Genomic DNA, 19,625 nt, shown 5'->3' on the forward strand with positions numbered 1-19,625 from the left:
CGGACCGTATCGTCGCTAGAACGATTTCCCATTAGTATCTTTCCGCTGATACACTTTCCTTGTCGCGTTACGTGCCCGCAGCGGGACCAGATGGCAAGCAATGACGGTGGACAGTGGTCGTAATGTTTCGGCTCACCGAATTGTATGAACGTCCTGTGCATTGGGGCATTGAAATAACTCAATGGCGACAGATAAAAATATGTGCCGGGCCGGGACTCCAACACGAATTTCCCGGTTTACGCGAGTCGTCGCCTTAATCGCTTCGGCTATCCGACCACGTCCTCCGTCCGACCCAAATCTCTCTACCCCGCGCACTACTACGGATAGCCGATGCGGTTAAGGTGACCGCTCACATGAAGCGGTAAATCCTGGTTCATATCTGTCCGGCAAAAATTTTTACATATCGGCATTGCGTTATTTCATGCGACAGTGCCACCATATGTCGGAAATTTCTGTCGTCAAGGATGGAAGCGGATTGACAAATAGTATCTGTTCTTTCGGATAAGCATGTCCGAAAAACAGACAACACTTACATAATTTATTAGTAGAAGAAGGCTAAGTCTATGTGACATTATGAGGGGAAAGATTGTAAGATGTAGGTATTCCCCTGGTTAAATATAGCCAGAAGTATAACATTTCTTAACGTAAGTACAACTTTGGATTCCTGGTTGATTTCATGGAACGGCTGTCAACAATTACATCTGAAAGATACTGCGAAAAGCTCACCAAACAGACGTGTGAACTGAAATCGACGGTACTGGAAATAGTCTTCCGGTAAAGTACTGATCCACGAGAACGCGTAGACACACTCCGCTGCTTGTATCAGTGATAAGTTTCAGCATTTCCGTTTGAAGCATTTCTACCACTTACCGTACAGTACCGATCTTGCGCCCAGCGACTTAACTCTTTTTGCAGTTGAAACGATAGCTCGACGAACAACGATTTGAAAAAAATAAGAAACAAGACAGCCGTTGTCAACTAGTTCAATTAACTAGTTGGAGAATTTCTACGTAGAGGGACTGCTATTACGTGAAAGCGTCATTTTCCGAATATAGACACTGATGAGCCGAAACATTACGACCACTGTCCACCGTCATTGCTTGCCATCTGGTCCCGCTGCGGGCACGTAACGCGACAAGGAAAGTGTATCAGCGGAAAGATACTAATGGGAAATCGTTCTGGCGACGATACGGTCCTAAAACGGGGAAATCCAATGGCATGAACGACTCTGATAAAAGTCAGCCTGGGAACGACCTTCTGTGGGATGTCGTTGAACCCGCGCCTTGAATGTCGGTTATCTGGTCAAAGCGTTGGCCCCTGATGTAAACATCTGCATTTTGTCTTTTTGTGGTACCTTATTATTGATGACACGAAGTTTGCCACCCGTGCCGAACTTTAATTTTTTTAATTTTAGAAATGACTTATCCGTGTTTTCGCGTTTCATATTACTACCCTTTTCTATGTGCTCTCAAAGCCGTACAAAAAAAATTGTACAAGACGTCCCAGACGCGAAATTGCATCTTCAAAATCAAAGGAAACGTATGGTGTGCTTCAGCATACGGAAGATCATGAGAAAATGATGCAGTCAAGGATGTGCACTCAAATGGCGTTATTTTGTGAGCTCTAACGTCCTCGCTGTTGCCTCGCTGTCTGCAGAAGGATCATGTGTCACTGGGGATACCAGTAATTGAAAGAAGCGAAGTACAACCATCGGACAGTAAAATAAGTAAGATGACGATGGTGGATCTCTTGCCAACCATTCTAATGGAGGAAAATGACTCTCGCTTAATAGGCTAAGAGCAGCTCTGCCAATTGACACAGAGCCTCCTCTTCTCGTAAGATGATCAACCAGCAACAGCTTCTGAATGTTGTGTGTACCTCTTACGATATAACAGTGTCGTTAAAATATGTCTCATTTGTTGATAAGAGGGCAGTTCTCTGCTTTTCCGGATCTTCCTCAGTAATTTACACAAATATAGCAGGTTTCTTAAAAATTTAAGGTGTCCATCTTGTTCGTTAGTGTTTGAAGGGAATACTGTCCGAATGGCTCGCTCTTTTCCTATTTTTTTTTATTTAGCACGCAGCCAGCAACACATATACCTTCGTAAGATTAAAGTTCTATAGTAGCAACAGGAGGTCCTGCAAGCTGTTCATTACAAGGCTTGCAGCTTTGGAAGAAACAATAATGCTTATACGAGGCAGTTGGACATTACACTTGATAACTATTAAAACTTCCCGAGCACCCACTTGTTTCGTATTTGTATCTTAATCATCGGTGTATTCTTCTGCAAACTAAAGTGATTACTCACACTCTAAAATTTTGTACAAGTCCCTCACTAGGCGCCAACGTGGAGGGGTTAGTTCTCGTCACATTTGTTAAGAACCATTCAGGGAGTTTTAAAATTTCAACGTGCTGAAAACTGACCTTTCGTTTCCGCAAGATCTGCGTCTCTAGCGTCATCTGGCTAAATTAAACCTTCTATTCAGTGTTGATAACGGGTAGTAGTTACCACTTTTCAGTTGGTGCTGTTAAGGGCTTCTTTCGCTTTTCTCAATATTTGTTGCTCCTCAGCTTTGATTTCCAAACTTAAAAATTCAGATGGCTCCCAGAACTATGGGACTTACCTGAAGTCATCAGTCCCCTAGACTTAGAACTACTTAAACCTAACTAACTAACACATGCATTCCCGAGGCAGGATTCGAACCTGCGACCGTAGCAGCAGCTCGGTTCCGGACTGAAGCGCCTAGAACTGCTCGGCCACAGCGGCCGGCTCCAAATTTATTCTCTTTGAATTCTTTCGGTATGCCGTCCGTTAGATGGTATCTCACCTTGAGGAATCTAGGAAAGAAATCCTCTGTCCGTTTTCCTTCAGTTTCGTCTTGTGTTTCCGGCCAATGACCTTTCCGATTTCGTAAGTCATGATGATGTCTCACATGTGCGTAGTTACTACAGGACGCTACAAGGCATGCTCAGCGGCGACCTTAGGAGGTGGTTGTTTTTGTTCCCATGCATCAATTAGGCGAACTCGTGCAGCCCTGAGTAGCACCACATGAAGGTCAGGCTTAACAGCTACTGCCCGCCCAAGAAAAAACAGCAGCAGAAACTAAAGTTGCGTCAACTGTCAAGTGGGCTGTTTCATTGTAAATGTGTCCTTGTTTAATCATTCACGTATGGCATGAGTCATGACTCCTAGTGCGGGTACAGTTAATGAATAGGGGACATATGATGCTCTAGTTAGAACTCGAACTTCTGTACTTACAGTTAGTAACGCTCGTATTTTTCCACGAGTTTTGTGGCTGGTTTAATGCGGCCCTCCACAAATTCCTCTTCTGTGCCGATCTTTTCATCTGAAAGTAGCATTTGCAAGCTACATCCTCAATTATTTGCTGGAACGCTAGGTATGCGTACTTTTAAAGGAAAGGGGATTTTCCTGGCCTCCCCGTAATTCAGACTCATGATCTGCCAACAGCCGGCCGCTGTGGCTCAGCGGTTTTAGGCACTTCAGTCCCGAACCACGCTGCTGATACGGTCGCAGGTTCGAATCCTGCTTCTGGCATGGATGTGTGTGATGTCCTAGCTTAGTTAGGTTTAAGTAGTTCCAAGTCTAGGGGACTGATGACCTCAGATGTTGAGTCCCATAGTGCTTAGAGCCATTTGATACATTTGAATCTGCCAACATTGTGGACGAAGTTGTTCTGTCGGTTCGGCCATGCGGCAATATGGCGGTCATGCGGCGCCGCTGTCACATTATGTGGTCCCTCGTCGCTGTGTACGACCGCAATTTTATCCACTGATTTCCCCCGGCAACACCGTTGATGCAATGTGGCCTGTACGAGCTACAACGTTACAGCACAACAAACCCCTTGCCCTAAGACTAATCATTCTGTCCCGCTTAGTGACAACCTCAAAATTATCAATAACAGGAACTGCTTCATAAAAGCCGGGAGCCTGGAAATTTATTTTGGAATCAGCATATTCTCTCTGTTACACAGTAAAGTAGTAAGTATGCTCTAGTCTCAATAGGAGCATACAATAATTCATTGTAAATCTGCTATAGTTTTAAGCAATGATATATAATTGCTACAAATACAGTGCAATGACGTTGAAGTGATTTTCAGTGTTTTCAAGTGGTGTTTCCTTTGAAAGTGTATTTTTCGACAGAATCTACTGCTGAGAATAGAGCTGAATTGTTGTTATGAAGATTATAGTTATAAAATTCCTAACAGGATACGTTTTATAACTTGCACTTGACCATTGAAGTTCCTTTTGAGTGTATCCAAACGACTCCTTTCTTGTGTCTGCCGAGCAGCTGAGAGAGAAAAGACACATGCAGTAGTTACGGTGCTATTAGAACACCAAAGAAAAAGTCGCAAATCTTCAAAATTTCGGAAAATATTTCGACGTTTCGTCACTTCTTAAACAAAGAACACCACTGTTGGCCCAATGCTGTTTCCACCCTGCATTGAGGAGCTGTCACAATTCATGATATTGCACAACTGATCAAACAGCTCCGAAGCATCATTTTTACACATTTGGTTTGTAAGTACTGAACACATGGAAGGTTGTCTTCAAAGCAAAGGTCGTTCAAGTCTCTGAGTTAAGCCATTTGAAGACTTGAATTTTTCCATTGGCTGCTTCCATTATTAAAGGTATTCAGTATAAGTTTCTTAGAAAGAAGATACATAGTCTCGCTTCCCTGAATCTCGCTAGATTCCAATTTCACTTATCACTTCTCCCCTGCGATTAGACAGTACCTTGTTGTTTGCTCTGAGGCCTTCAGTCCAATCACTTTCCTCGTCGATAGCACCCTTGTATCCCACATCAACTAACAAATAATGTAACTGTTCAAATGTGTGTGAATTCCTAAGGGACAAAACTGCTGAGGTCATCGGTCCATGTACCTGTCACGCATTGCATATTTAACTTCACTTTCATTTAGTCAAATACAAAGCATAGGTATTTTACTTTTAATTTGTCTGAGAAATTGCACTGGCTTTTAAGTAGTAGAATGCAATCGTATACAGCGACAGTGCTTCACTAAAATTCTCAATACAACCATTTATTAACACGATAACATATGAAAGTTCCAACTTGAAATGATTTACTAACGAACTTTTGTTTCATAGCGTGGAAATATTCTGACAACGCTCGACAAACTAAAAAAGAAATCGAACACATAGACTATCAATACAACGTTCTACCAAGAATTACACCATTGGTAGTGAACAGATTTAGCAAAACGCGTGCAGTTTTTAAATATATCTAATTACATTACACTGAAAATTGTTAGATGATGAAATACATCTTAGTTACCAAAAAAGTTGAAGTTTTCCATAAAACAAAAATGCTGGCCTGACATAAAAGAAACCGTCGAAAAGCCGGGTATGTCCGAAAAAAGCCGAACGGTTGGTAACTCTAGTCCTGTACGAACTCACTCATACTTTGAACTCACTCACCCTTCGAAGTCATCAAGGCATACCGGTACTATCTGCAAGTGTGTGTGTGTGTGTGTGTGTGTGTGTGTGTGTGTGTGTGTGTGTGTGTGTGTGTGTGTCACGCGCACGTATCATTTCAACACTGATCTATTCGGCTAGACAGAAGAGGGTGCCTCTGGTTCCCACGTGCACGCCATCTCTCTGCAATTGTTACCACTTCTAAGGTTCCACTATTCTACAGATATCCGACTTTTTGAATGATTCAGATCATTCGCTCTGGGCGTTATAATCTTCTCAAACAGTAGTGCAGTTAATTCGGAACGCTAGCTACAGTGTATGCACCAAGCGTTGTTTAGCTACAAATTTCTGTGTATGTTTTCAAAATTTGTTAAAGATGCGACATCATTGTGTACCGCTGAGTTCTCCGCGAACAGAGCGAACGACGATAAGAGCTAACAGGTCGTTCACGTAATCACGGCTAGCATTGGTATAGTCTCGCTTCCTTGAGGCTCGCTAGATTCCCCTTTCACTTATGACGCGTCCCCTGCGATGACACAATACCTTGTTGTTTGCTCTGATGCCTTCAGTCCAATCACTTTCCTCGTCTGATACTAGGGACAGTACGAATTTTATTTACTACTCGAAAGTGCGGAAATGTATTGAAGGCGTTACGGAAGTCAAACGTGGCATCCCCCTGACCGTACCACTACAACCTTTTGGGCCTCATGAACATAAAAATTGGGCTAGGTTTCCCACGATCGGCTTGTTGAACCTGAGTTGTTCGGATTCCAAAACGTCATCAGACGCAAAAAAAAAAAAGATCACTGAACATTTCAAACCACTGTCGCAGAAGTATTGGGTTCATTTTATGATGGGAGACATCAGACCAACGATCGTAAGCTAAAGGTCAGCGGCGATTTGCTGGCGACAATTGACTGCATCCGCGGCTGACACGCGTCGTCGCGCTATCCGTCGTGAGTGGGGATAAGTGGCGTACACGAATGTAGCGTACGACGTGGCCCTGTGCTGCCGCACGAGAAACCTTCCTACGTGTTTAATTCTGGACTTACGAACAATACGACTCGAATCTAGACCCATTTATTAATAACGTATAATATTACATGAACTAGTTTGGAAAAGGAATTAAACTTCAGGAAGAAATAAAAATTTTGACATTTGTCGAAGACACTGTAATCCAGTCAGAAGACGTAGATTATTTATTTATCGTTTGACGTAAACACTTGAACGTGCATGGTACGTTGGAAGTTTAAATTAATCCTGATGAGGATTTTATATACATTAGTTATAAAATAGATATATAAAATACGCACTAAAACGAACAGCACAATATGTGATGCAATGGGCTGGAACATGACCTGTACAAATGGCCTGTGAGAAGAGCCAATAAAAGGAACAGTAAATTATACTTCCAAGCTGAGACATCGTCGCGAACAAACAGTAACCCGTATATGTAGTAAGTTTCTATGGTCACAAACTTTCTCTTAACAGATTACCGCTTTCGGTCTTTAATTACCATCATCAGATCTGCAGCAAAAATGGGAAAAACACAAATACACTCGCAAACTGTATTCAGCTTAAGAACAATACGTAGACCATAATGAAAAGTAGTACTGACAAAATTTACATTTGTGCGCTTTAAATATGAAGAGGCATACATGTTTCATAAAAACAAAGTCCTAATGTACTGCAGCCATTGTGGCATCGTCAAATGTTAAATGCGGAACCGGCACCAGTATCGTCAAATTATACGTTGAGAAGACGAGTTGATTGGACCTTGAAGTCAGCAATACAGAGAACATTAAAATGACAAAAAAAAAAAAAGAAATGAACTTCACTGGATTAAGAGATCAGCAGTAAGTATAATTCTTATATATTGTGTAAGACATCCAACCAAGAAACTGCAGCATCCTTTAGTTCATACAAATCTGATTTTGGGTCTGGGTACGCCCTGATGTTGGCGTCACATTATGGTCAACTGTCTGGCGCATAGCTCCAGTCACACTCAGGATTTGAGGATTTGCCCACTTATACAGAAAGTCCTGGCAGACGGTAAGACCTGAAACTACAATTGAGTGAACAGTCTTCAAAAGAGACGGACACTTGTAAATGTAAAACAACGGCGATGCTGAGGGAATTATATTAGGAAGTGAGATATCAAAAGCAGCAGATTAGTTCCCTATTTGGGCAGTAAAGTGATGGTGGCCAGATCAGAGAGACAGGCAACAGCAAGAAAAGCATTTCTTAAAGAAGAGAGTTTATCTATTGTTGCATATAACAAAACTGTAAATGGCCTATGTCTGTACATAAGAGATATTTAAGAAAACTTAATATGAGGAGCCTTTGTAACAGTTCACTTTCGGATTGTAGGTCTAACTTAAAATCTGGTCCATGTTTCATCTCGATACGCCGCTAGAAGTAGAGTTATCTATACATTAACTGGGGCCGTAAGGGGAAATCGGAATCCATCGGAGATAGAGGGAAACTGTCTTAGGAACCTTAAAGTCCCTTTTTTGTGAAAACAATGTAGCCATAATGAAATTTTTGGTCAAGCGTGAGTTATCCCACTGTACAGGAATTATATCCTATGAAAAATTGCGGTTGCTATGAGTTTGCATTTGGTGCATGTTAACTAATAGATTAAATTTTATTTTATCCATATTCTGCAGCTTCAAACGTGACAATTTAGTCGGACTAATACACACAAGCAAGACAACGAATGGCAATACTATGAAAGAAGAGAAAATATTCGCCAGTATCCCGTACCTGGGCCCCACATCACAAAAAATAGCTAACTTTTCAGAAAAACAAATGTAACAGTTTCATTCTCAACTAAAGTTAGGAAACATACTCATCCATAACATAAAATCAAATACGCAAATATACAACAACAGTGGATGTACAAAGTATCATGGCCGAGTTGACCTGCCTTCTATGTAGGGGAAACAGGCAGAAACTTCAAAACCCACTTTCAAGAATTTGCAAATGCTTTCAGGCTCAACCACTTCGAAAAATCAGTCATTGCACAACATATGTTGGAAACGAAACATGTCATCAAAAACCTAGAAAACAATTTGGTAGTATTACATAATGAAGCCAATGGTAAGACCCTAAATCTGTTAGAACAACTGGAGATATGCCTCTATAAAATCAAATCGATATTAAATGAAGAAACAGATTTCGCAAGCCACAGCTACTTCAGTAATTTCAAAGACCTAGTCTAAAGTTATTTCCTACATACACTACTGGCCATTAAAATTGCTACGCCAAGAAGAAATGCAGATGATAAACGGGTATTCATTGGACAAATATACTAGAACTGACATGATTACATTTTCACGCAATTTGGGTGCATAGATCCTGAGAAATCAGTACCCAGAACAACCACCTCTGGCCGTAATAACGGCCTTGATACGCCTGGGCATTGAGTCAGAGCTTGGATGGCGTGTACAGGTACAGCTGCCCATGCAGCTTCAACACGATACCACAGTTCATGAAGAGTAGTGGCTGGCGTATTGTGACGAGCCAGTTGCTCGGCCACCATTGACAAGACGTTTTCAATTGGTGAGCGATCTGGAGAATGTGCTGGCTAGGGCAGTAGTCGAAAATTTTCTGTATCCAGAAAGGCCCGTACAGGACCTGCAACATGCGGTCACGCATTATTCTGCTGAAATGTAGGGTTTCGCAGGGATAGAATGAAGGGTAGAGCCACGGGTCGTAACACATCTGAAATGTAACGTCCACTGTTCAAAGTGCCGTCAATGCGAACAAGAGGTGACAGAGTCGTGTAACCAATGGCACCCCATACCATCAGGGCCGGGTGATACGCCAGTATGGCGATGACGAATACACGCTTCCAATGTGCGTTCAACGTGATGTCGCCAAACACGGATGCGACCATCATGATGCTGTAAAAAGAACCTGGATTCATCCGAAAAATGACGTTTTGCCATTCGTGCACCCAGGTTCGTCGTTGAGTACATCATCGCAGGCGCTCCTGTCTGTAATGTAGCGTCAAGGGTAACCGCAGCCATGGTCTCAGAGCTGATAGTCCATGCTGCTGCAAACGTCGTCGAACTGTTCGTGCAGATGGTTGTTGTCTTGCAAACGTCCCCATCTGTCGACTCAGGGATAGAGACGTGGCTGCACGATCCCTTACAGCCATGCGGATAAGATGCCTGTCATCTCGACTGCTAGTGATCCGAGGCCGTTGGGATCCAGCACGGCGTTCCGTGTTACCGTCCTGACCCCACCAATTCCATATTCTGCTAACAGTCATTGGATCTCGACCAACGCGAGCGGCAATGTCGCCATACGATAAACCGCAATCACGATAGGCTACAATCCGACCTTTATCAAAGTCGGAAATGTGATAGTACGCTTTTCTCCTCCTTACACGAGGCATCACAACAACTTTCCGCCAGGCAACGCCGGTCAACTGCTGTTAGTGTATGAGAAATCGGTGGGAAACTTTCCTCATGTCAGCACTTTGTAGGTGTCGCCACCGGCGCCAACCTTGTGTGAATGCTCTGAAAAGGTAATCATTTGCATATCACAGCATGTTCTTCCTGTCGGTTAAATTTCGCGTATGTAGCACGTCATCTTCGTGGTGTAGCAATTTTAATGGCCAGTAGTGTATGTCAATTGTTTAATAATTATACCTTTAGCACTATGAAAAATTCAACTTTGACTGCACCATGTACAAAAACGTGTGTGAAGTGGTTACAAACATGTGTTTGCGAATGTGCCTCTTGAATGAAGCGATATATTTGAAAACGATGGAGAAAAAAACATATGCTGTTGCTAAAACGTTAAAACTCTTTTCTTGGATTATTTGGTATGTTTACACTGCTCATCTTTTCCACTATTCCGCGTTTGTGTTACGAAATTCGTAACCTAACATAAAACCTTTTCGTGACAGGAACATGCATTTCATATCATTCAAGAGGAAAAATAAAGCATGTGTTAGGATGAATTACACCTGAAGATGGACCCACAGGGTCCGCAACACATCGTGTACCGAATAAAACATGAAAAGTTGTGACTGAAGGCGTTTTTTAGTTCATACCTCGAGTGTAATATATTAAATTATTCCTTAAACTCGTTATGAGATAGAGTCGCTACAAAATGGATTGTATGTAGCTAACTCAGTTCCATTTGCGTGCGCAGACAATAAATGCAGTATGAAATATTCATAACATCCCTCCTATCTCATAATCTGTGTGAGATATTTAAACGAGATTTTGGTAACTGATAGCATACAGAGAGGAGAGTATTTTGCCGTAGGGTTAATACGTGAAACTTCCTTATCTACCGCGCTAGACCAGTAACTACAGATTTTTTTCAGTGGATTAATGTAATTTTTTAAGAGCCATCGATAGTTAGCAAAACGAGAATTACTGTGGTGGTTGCAATAAAATAAATGAAGAACTTACATTTTTATTTTTGTGCGGAGAGTTATTTTTTAATGAACTGTTGACCTGCCTTGTCCTCAGTTGCTTGTTTAATAATACGCCGTTTCTAGATTATTTCGCAATTTAAACTGGATTAGAATGCATTTTGCAGAAGCCTGTTAACTGTCTGTCACGTTTTAAATGATCGTCAATGTCTTTGGTGAACTAAAAGATGTTTGATGTAAAAAAAAAAGGTACAGTGCTTCATTTTGTATACGGATAGCAACTTAGTTGATACACTATGTGCTGCGAATTGTTTTCAAATTTCTCAGACCATTGGAATGCAGAAATAACATGGTTTGGCTCGTTTAAATCCCCAACCATTTATAAACAAAAATACACTGGGGTATAGGGTTCCGCCAAAATTGTAACAAAAGTCGTGATTTATTTTCCCGGGACTTTTTACTCATTTACTTACTCTTCAGAGAAGGATAATCAGTAGTGAGTTTTGAGTAATACTTAACTTCTCTTTTTGCTATGTTAAAATTGGCTTCTGTTGCAAAACACAGCAGATTTTACGAAGATTCATCTTACTAACATTCTAATGCAGTTGAAAGTACAATAGAATCCTTAAACAGCAATTCAATACCTTGTTTCAAACCATCTGAGATGAAAGGGATGATATGAATATGTCCATTAGCTTTATCAAATGCACATAAGAGGAACTGACGTCGGTGCATACAATCCTTTTTCTTGAGACTGAAGATACAGACCTCACGTTTTTAAAGAACAATTAGCTAGGTCAGCTACGTTTCGTATGCAGCAATGTCTGAGGAGGTAACATGCACTAAACACAAATTCGGACGACTCATATTTTTCATTGAAACAAATTCGAATATCGCGCAATAGTTTACTTCATTTCGATATATAACAACAACCGTGACCATTAACGCACTGAGGCAGTTCCTCTCTGCCACTCTCTTTTAGCTAAAAAATAATAATAATAAAAATAAATAACAGGATACCCCAGTCAGAATTAGAAAACATCAAACAACAAGTACAACAAATACTGGAACAAAATAATGTGCAATCAGAAGAAGAAGAAGAAGAAGAAGAAGAAGAAGAAAATACAGTAATGGACTCAAACATCCCAGAGCAAACAAACAAAGAACAACACGCATCAATTAAACAATCAGAGGAAAACGAAATCTTAAGACAGCCACAGAACACGAAGTGACACACATGTTAGATATAGACGAGAAATTTCAGCTGCTATATGTAGAATACAAAGAGACACATACAGACATTAGACCATTCTTGCATAGACCGCCAAATAACCCACAAGTCGAAACAACAATAAAAACTATCAACACAATCATACACAACAAAATAAATGAAAACACAACTATGGAAGAGTTACAACTACTGGTTTATATAGGAGTGCTCACTACACTAAATATACGCACTAGGCAAAGATCAGAACCAACCAACACACAGAAGAAACCCACAAAACCAGCATGGCAACACAGGCTACAGATCAGAATAGAAAAACTGAGAAAAGACATCAGACAGCTAACACAATTTATAAGAAATGAAATATCAGACAAAAAACGAAAAAGGTTAGGTAAAATCTCACAACAGATGAAAAGAAGCAGAAATTGCAAGCATTGGCCAAACAACTTAGAAGATACAAAAAAAGTGAAAATAGAAGGAAACAAAACCAAACATTCAACACAAACCAAAAGAAATTTTACCAGACAATAGATAACGCACACATTAAAATAGACAATCCACCAAGCATAACAGACATAGAACACTTCTGGAGCAACATATGGTTAAACCCGGTACAACATAACAGGCATGCACGGTGGATACAAGCAGAAACAGATACGTACAAGATGATACCGCGGATGCCTGAAGTGATAATTTTGCAACATGAAGTCACCCAAGCAATTAACTCTACTCACAATTGGACAGCCCCTGGAAAAGACAAAATACCAAATTTCTGGCTAAACAAGTTCACCTCAACACATTCACATCTAACTAAATTTTTTAACAGTTACATTGCAGACCCATACACATTCCCTGATACACTTACACATGGAATAACTTATCTGAAACCTAAAGATCAAGCAGACACAGCAAACCCAGCTAAATATCGCCCCATAACATGCCTACCAACAATCTACAAAATATTAACTTCAGTCATTACACAGAAATTGACACATACAACACAGAACAAAATTATAAATGAAGAACAAGAAGGCTGCTGCAAAGGAGCACGAGGATGTAAAGAGCAACTGATAATAGATATTGAGGTGACATATCAAGCTAAAACTAAACAAAGGTCGCTACACTATGCATACATTGATTACCAAAAAGCCTTTGATAGTGTACCCCACTCATGGTTACTACAGATATTGGAAATATACGAAGTAGATCCTAAATTGATACAGTTTCTAAACATAGTAATGAATAACTGGAAAACCACATTTAATATCCAAACAAACTCAGATAACATCACATCACAGCCAATACAGATTAAGCATGGAATATACCAAGGAGACTCATTAAGTCCTTTCTGGTTCTGCCTTGCTCTGAACCCACTATCCAACATGCTAAATAATACAAATTATGGATATAATATTACTGGAACATACCCATACAAAATCACACATTTGCTATACATGGATGATCTAAAACTACTGGCAGCAACCAATCAACAACTCAACCAATTACTAAAGATAACAGAAGTATTCAGCAATGACATAAATATGGCTTTTGGAACAGACAAATGTAAGAAAAATAACATAGTCAAGGGAAAACACACCAAACAAGAAGATTACATATTGAATAACCACAGTGACTCCATAGAAGCGATGGAAAAAACAGATGCCTATAAATATCTAGGATACATACAAAAAATAGGAATAGATAATACAAATATTAAAGAAGAACTAAAAGAAAAATATAGACAAAGACTAACAAAAATACTGAAAACAGAACTGACAGCAAGAAACAAGACGAAAGTTATAAATACTTATGCTATACCAATATTGACCTACTCATTTGGAGTAGTGAAATGGAGTAACACAGACCTAGAAGCACTCAATACACTTACACGTCCACAATGCCACAAATATAGAATACATCACATACATTCAGCAACAGAAAGATTCACATTAAGCAGAAAGGAAGGAGGAAGGGGATTCATCGACATAAAAAACCTACGTTATGGACAGGTAGACAATTTAAGAAAATTCTTTATAGTACGAGCAGAAACCAGCAAAATACACAAAGCAATCACTCATATAATTACATCGGCTACACCACTGCAATTTCATAACCACTTCTACAACCCTTTAGATCACATAACATCAACAGAAACGAAGAAAGTAAATTGGAAAAAGAAAACACTACATGGCAAGCACCCGTATCATCTAACACAGCCACACATAGATCAAGACGCATCCAATACATGGCTAAGAAAATGCAATATATACAGTGAGATGGAAAGATTCATAATTGCAATACAGGATCAAACAATAAACACCAGATATTACAGCAAGCATATTATTAAAGATCCCAATACCACAACAGATAAATGCAGACTTTGCAAACAAGAAATAGAAACAGAAGATCACATCACAAGCGGATGTACAATACTAGCAAATACAGAATACCCCAGAAGACATGACAATGTAGCAAAAATAATGCATCAACAGCTTGCCTTACAGTATATACTTATAAAACAACACGTTCCCACATACAAGTATGCACCACAAAATGTACTGGAGAATGATGAATACAAATTATACTGGAACAGAACCATTGTAACAGATAAAACACCACCACATAACAAACCTGATATCATACTCACCAATAAAAAGAAGAAATTAACACAACTATTCGAAATATCCATATCCAATACAACAAATATACAGAAGAAAACAGGAGAAAAAATTGAAAAATACATCCAACTGGCTGAGGAAGTCAAGGACATGTGGCATCAGGATAAAGTTGACATTATTACTATTATACTATCTACTACAGGAGTCATACCACACAATATCCACCAGTACATCAATGCAATACAGCTACATCCAAACATATATACAACTACAGAAATCCGTAATTATTGATACATGTTCAATCACCCGAAAGTTCCTAAATGCAATATAACATATACCGTACAGTTATAAAGAAGTCACGTTTGATCAAGGTCCGCGTCACTTCCCATTTTTGACCAGACATATCGTCTGAGAAAAGAAATAATAATAAATCAAGAATATGTTCATATGCTAAAAGTTTTGGGGCAGAAGGTGGCAGGAGAATTGAGCCATTTGGTTCCCCACTTTTCTGCCAGTCTTTTGAAGAGGAATGTATTCGCCTTTTTGTGTTCCGACAGGAGCGTTTTTCAGCTAGTTCACTTCTTTTCCTTGCTACAGCGGGGTGTGATGCTTATACGTATAAAACTAATTGTATAGATCAGCAAAGTTTTGACAGTTTATTTATATGCTTTGATACACACAAACAACAAATAAGAAGGCACAATATAAGGTTAAAACCAAACCGTTTGCTTGAGATTTTTTTCTGGATACTTTACCCATCGATCGCAATTAATCGAAAGTGCTCGTTTACGATTTGTGACTTAAGAGTAAAAATGTTATTACAAATATTTTACTGAATTTACAATCTTTCCTGTTTTACATGTTTCTGGACAGTCATTTTAAGTTGTTTTTAGGCGTGTCAAGATCATTTTTAGCCCATTTTTCCTCACTGCCGTACCAGTTTGGGCATATCTGTAAAGGCGAGAAGTGCAAATTGTACAGAGAGCGCTTCATAATGTTTCACTTATCGAAGAATGTTGACTAAAAACGTAGTTTGGTTACTCAGAACCGTCACAATTACCTTTCTGTTCAATGCGTGACTTAAAACTAAATTAACATCTCAGACCTGATATTACTTGCGTAAGTGCGGTAAATTTGAACATCTAAATCTCGATAACGGATAATAATATCGAAAAAAGTTTGTGTTCCCCGAGAACATCTTGAATATATGGCAAATATTATGACGATCTGCCATGAACAGAAATTATAGAAGTGGCCATCTCCACAACTGGTTCTTTTAGTAGCCTTTTTCATGGAGTTTCGGGTTTTTGCTTAGTTTGCCTGGGCTGGAGGAAGTGTGTAATGTTTAAATTTTGACGTTGTATACCTCGCAGCTACAGATCGCCCGCTCTTCCGGTAGGTGTACAAATGTTCGCTAGGCCAAGGGATATCCTGAACACTGGACTCTGTACTTCTGTGGTCAATAGTACCCGAGATATGAACCCTTGAAAAATCACATTTTCGCATGCCCCCTTGTGGCGCATATTGGTACCGTGGTACCGTGCATTGTCGTACGCGGACCGGTTTACAACCGGCTTTGAGTTCTTATCACTGGGACTCGACATGACGTACTCGACATGAAAATAGCGAGTGCAAGTTTTCAGTCGCGTTAGCACACAGCGCAAACCATCGAAGAGGAAAACTGGTCACCTGTTGCGGGCAATGACAAGATACAAAAACTGTCAAATAACAGGGTAACAATAAGTTACTTTTTGCGATGTAGAATTTTCGGCGTTACCTCCCGAAGTTCATCAGATTTTTTCTTTTAATTCACTGAGCTCAAATGAATTGTGCGCTTAAATTTAGCAATTTATTATTCTTTTTCCGTCCAATATTTCTTCATATACCCACGATCTTTCTTCTTGAATTCCGCTGTTGATACTGTTTTATTCTGATCATCTTCTAAGGAAATTTGTGCGATTTAAATTAGGATTTTTAATATCATTTTGTACTATTTCTTCAGTGTGCCTATTACTGTTAGGCTTTCGTTAATTTTTGGTATCCGGTTGTCTTCAACGATAAGTCAAGAATTAGAATGTTCCTTGTGAGTGCTGTCTGCATTGAGACTATACTGTTGTAATCGCTGTTCCCTGAAAGTAATTTCAATTATTTTTTTCCGAAGCTTTGGATTTCTTAAGATTACTGTCTAGTGGAAATGTAATTTTCGCGTTTCACTCCTAAAATAATCCTGAGAATTTACTTCATGTTTTTTAGTGAAATGGTTTTTCTATCAATAGTAACTGTTACAGATAAGTGCTTTGCTTAGATCACTGTATCGTAATGTCGTTGTATACTTAGTAGTTTGGCAACGCTGGCTAAACAGTTTCAAATGACAAGTCTGTCTAGCATGGTAAGAAATGCCCGTGAATTATGAATTCTGTGATTAAAACCCCTGTCTGGTCCCTAGTAAGAAATTTGGAGTAAGATTTTTTCCGCTATTTCATTCACCTCTTTGTACACTTCAAATAGCTTGTTAATTGTCGGATAGGATTTCTGACAACGAAAACAAGACATCTGAGAATTTTTGCTACTATTTAATTATTTGAGAACCAACTTGATAAGAAGCTACTGTTGGTGACGTTGCTTATCACCAATCATCAGCATTCCCTCTAGGACCGATTTGGGAAATTTTACATCTGACTTTCGATGGTCTACTCTGTACACTTAAAGCAGCATTTACACTGCTAAAGGATTGCTAATGGTCTTGCAAACTGTATTAATAATAACCTCAGACTTTCGGCAGATGGTGCAGCTATCAGGAAAAGCCTGAAAGCTTGTAAGTGCGTAGCAGGGTATGTCCTGCTTAGAAATAATGATAAGAAAAATTAGATACTTTGTGCCATTTCCGAGTTAACTAACACTGAAGTTAACCCGGAAGGCTGTTCCGCGCGCATATTGAAGCGGCCCGTCAGGAACGGTATAGCCAAACATGTTCTTCGTTTGGCTTCGTAAAACCAAACAGGAGAGCGAAACAAAAATTGGAGACGGGACGCTAGTTATGACTGAACCCGTGCCGAAGGTTGACCAGTTTTGAGCGCTATCATCTGCCCTATGAGAACAACTGACAACGTAATTGTATCTGACCGCCGGTTGAAATTGCCATCGCAACGGCCTGATTGGCTAACTTCAGTGCTAATTAACTCGGATAAGGCGCAACCTATCGTACTTTCTCGTAACATATTTCTGAACGCAAGATACACTGCAACGCCCTTACAAGCTTTTTTGTCTGTTTCTGACCACCCTGTATATAGTACTGTCTGAAAGAGCTGCACAAATTTTTAGCCAGACCTTTGATAAGTCTCAAAGTGGTGCAAATAATGGCAACCTTTTTAAATATTAAACAATGTAAAATTGCGTACTTCACAAAACGAAAGAAGCGTAGTATCATATGATTACAGTGTCATCGGGTCACAGTTGAAATATGTCAACTCATACGAATAAATGCTTGTAACAGTTTATAGGGCTATGAAATGGAACGATCGCATAGGCTCAATCGTAGGTGAGGGAAAGTCACAGACTTCGGCTCTATGGTAGAATACTACACTCACAAGGAGGATGCGGATAGGAGGGGCGTGCGGTCAGCACACTGCTCTCCCAGTCGTTATGATGGTATTCTTGACCGAAGCCGCTACTATTCGGTCGAGTAGCTCCTCAATTGGCATCACGAGGCTGAGTGCACCCGGAAAAATGGCAACAGCGCATGGCGGCCTGGATGGTCACCCATCAAAGTGCCGACCACGCCCGACAGCGCTTAACTTCGGTGATCTCACGGGAACCGGTGTAACCACTGCGGCAAGGCCGTTGCCGGTAGAATACTACAGAGACTGATTGCAAAACCCATACTAGAATATTTCTCAAGTTTGTGAGACTACATCTACATCCATACTCCGCAAGCCACCTGACGGTGTGTGGCGGAGGGTACCTTGAGTTCCTCTTACATTATCTAGGAGGGAGCAATATACTGCTTGACTCCTCGGTGAAGGTATGGTCTCGAAACTTCAACAAAAGCCCGTACCGAGCTACTGAGCGTCTGTCTTGCAGAGTCTTCCACTGGAGTTTGTCTTCTCCGTAATGCTTTCGCGATTACTAAATGATCCTGTAACGAAGCGCGCTGCTCTCCGTTGGATCTTTCCTATCTCTTCTATCAACCCTATCTGGTACGGATCCCACACCGGTGAACAGTATTCAGGCAGTAGGCGAACAAGTGTATGTAACCTACTTCCTTCGTTTTCGGACTGCATTTCCGTAGGATTCTTCCAATTAATCTTAGTCTGGCATCTGCTTTATCGACGATTAATTTTATGTGGTCATTCCATTTTAAATCACTCCTAATGCCTACTCCCAGGGGACAAAAATGAGATATCGAACGTATACAAAAAAAGGCAAAACGAATGGTCAGAGGTCTGTTTGACCCATAACACCGCGCCACGCGAATCATGAAATAATTTGAACCGGCAACCGCTTACAAATAGACGCAAACTAGCCCCTTGAAGTCTACTTACAGTTTCAAGAACCACCTTAAAGTGATTTTTCTAGGAATATACTAAAGCCCCCTTACATGTCGCTCCCGTAAGAATAGCGAGGACAAGATTACACAAATTACAGCGTCTACGGGGGTGCTGAAGCTATCATTCTTCCCGCTCTCCATACGTGACTGGAACGAGAAACAGCACCTACAACTGTTACAATAGGAAGCACCCTCTACCATGCCCTTCGTAGTTGTCTGCAGAGTATGAATATAGGTGCAGGACGTCAAAAGACGCGCTGTACAGAGCGGCCTTGTAGAAGGTGAATTGTGAGTGTGAAGAAGTCTAAACGGGCGAGACCGCAAATTCGTAGCACCATGTCCCACAAACAGCCTGGGAATCCAGCGTTTTAGGCAAGAAAC

The 19,625-nt window shown here is 40.4% G+C and overlaps 1 protein-coding gene and 1 pseudogene across 2 annotated transcripts in view; one reads left to right on the forward strand and one right to left on the reverse strand.

Moving 5' to 3' along the window:
* The window catches only part of LOC126174859 (cationic amino acid transporter 2), a 384,534-nt gene that overhangs the window by 57,966 nt on the left and 306,943 nt on the right, over positions 1-19,625 (forward strand). The gene's annotated exons all lie outside the window — the stretch shown is intronic.
* On the reverse strand, positions 18,426-18,543 carry LOC126177434 (5S ribosomal RNA; annotated as a pseudogene).

Source organism: Schistocerca cancellata, chromosome 3, assembly GCF_023864275.1.
Source record: "Schistocerca cancellata isolate TAMUIC-IGC-003103 chromosome 3, iqSchCanc2.1, whole genome shotgun sequence".
NCBI lineage: Eukaryota > Metazoa > Arthropoda > Insecta > Orthoptera > Acrididae > Schistocerca > Schistocerca cancellata.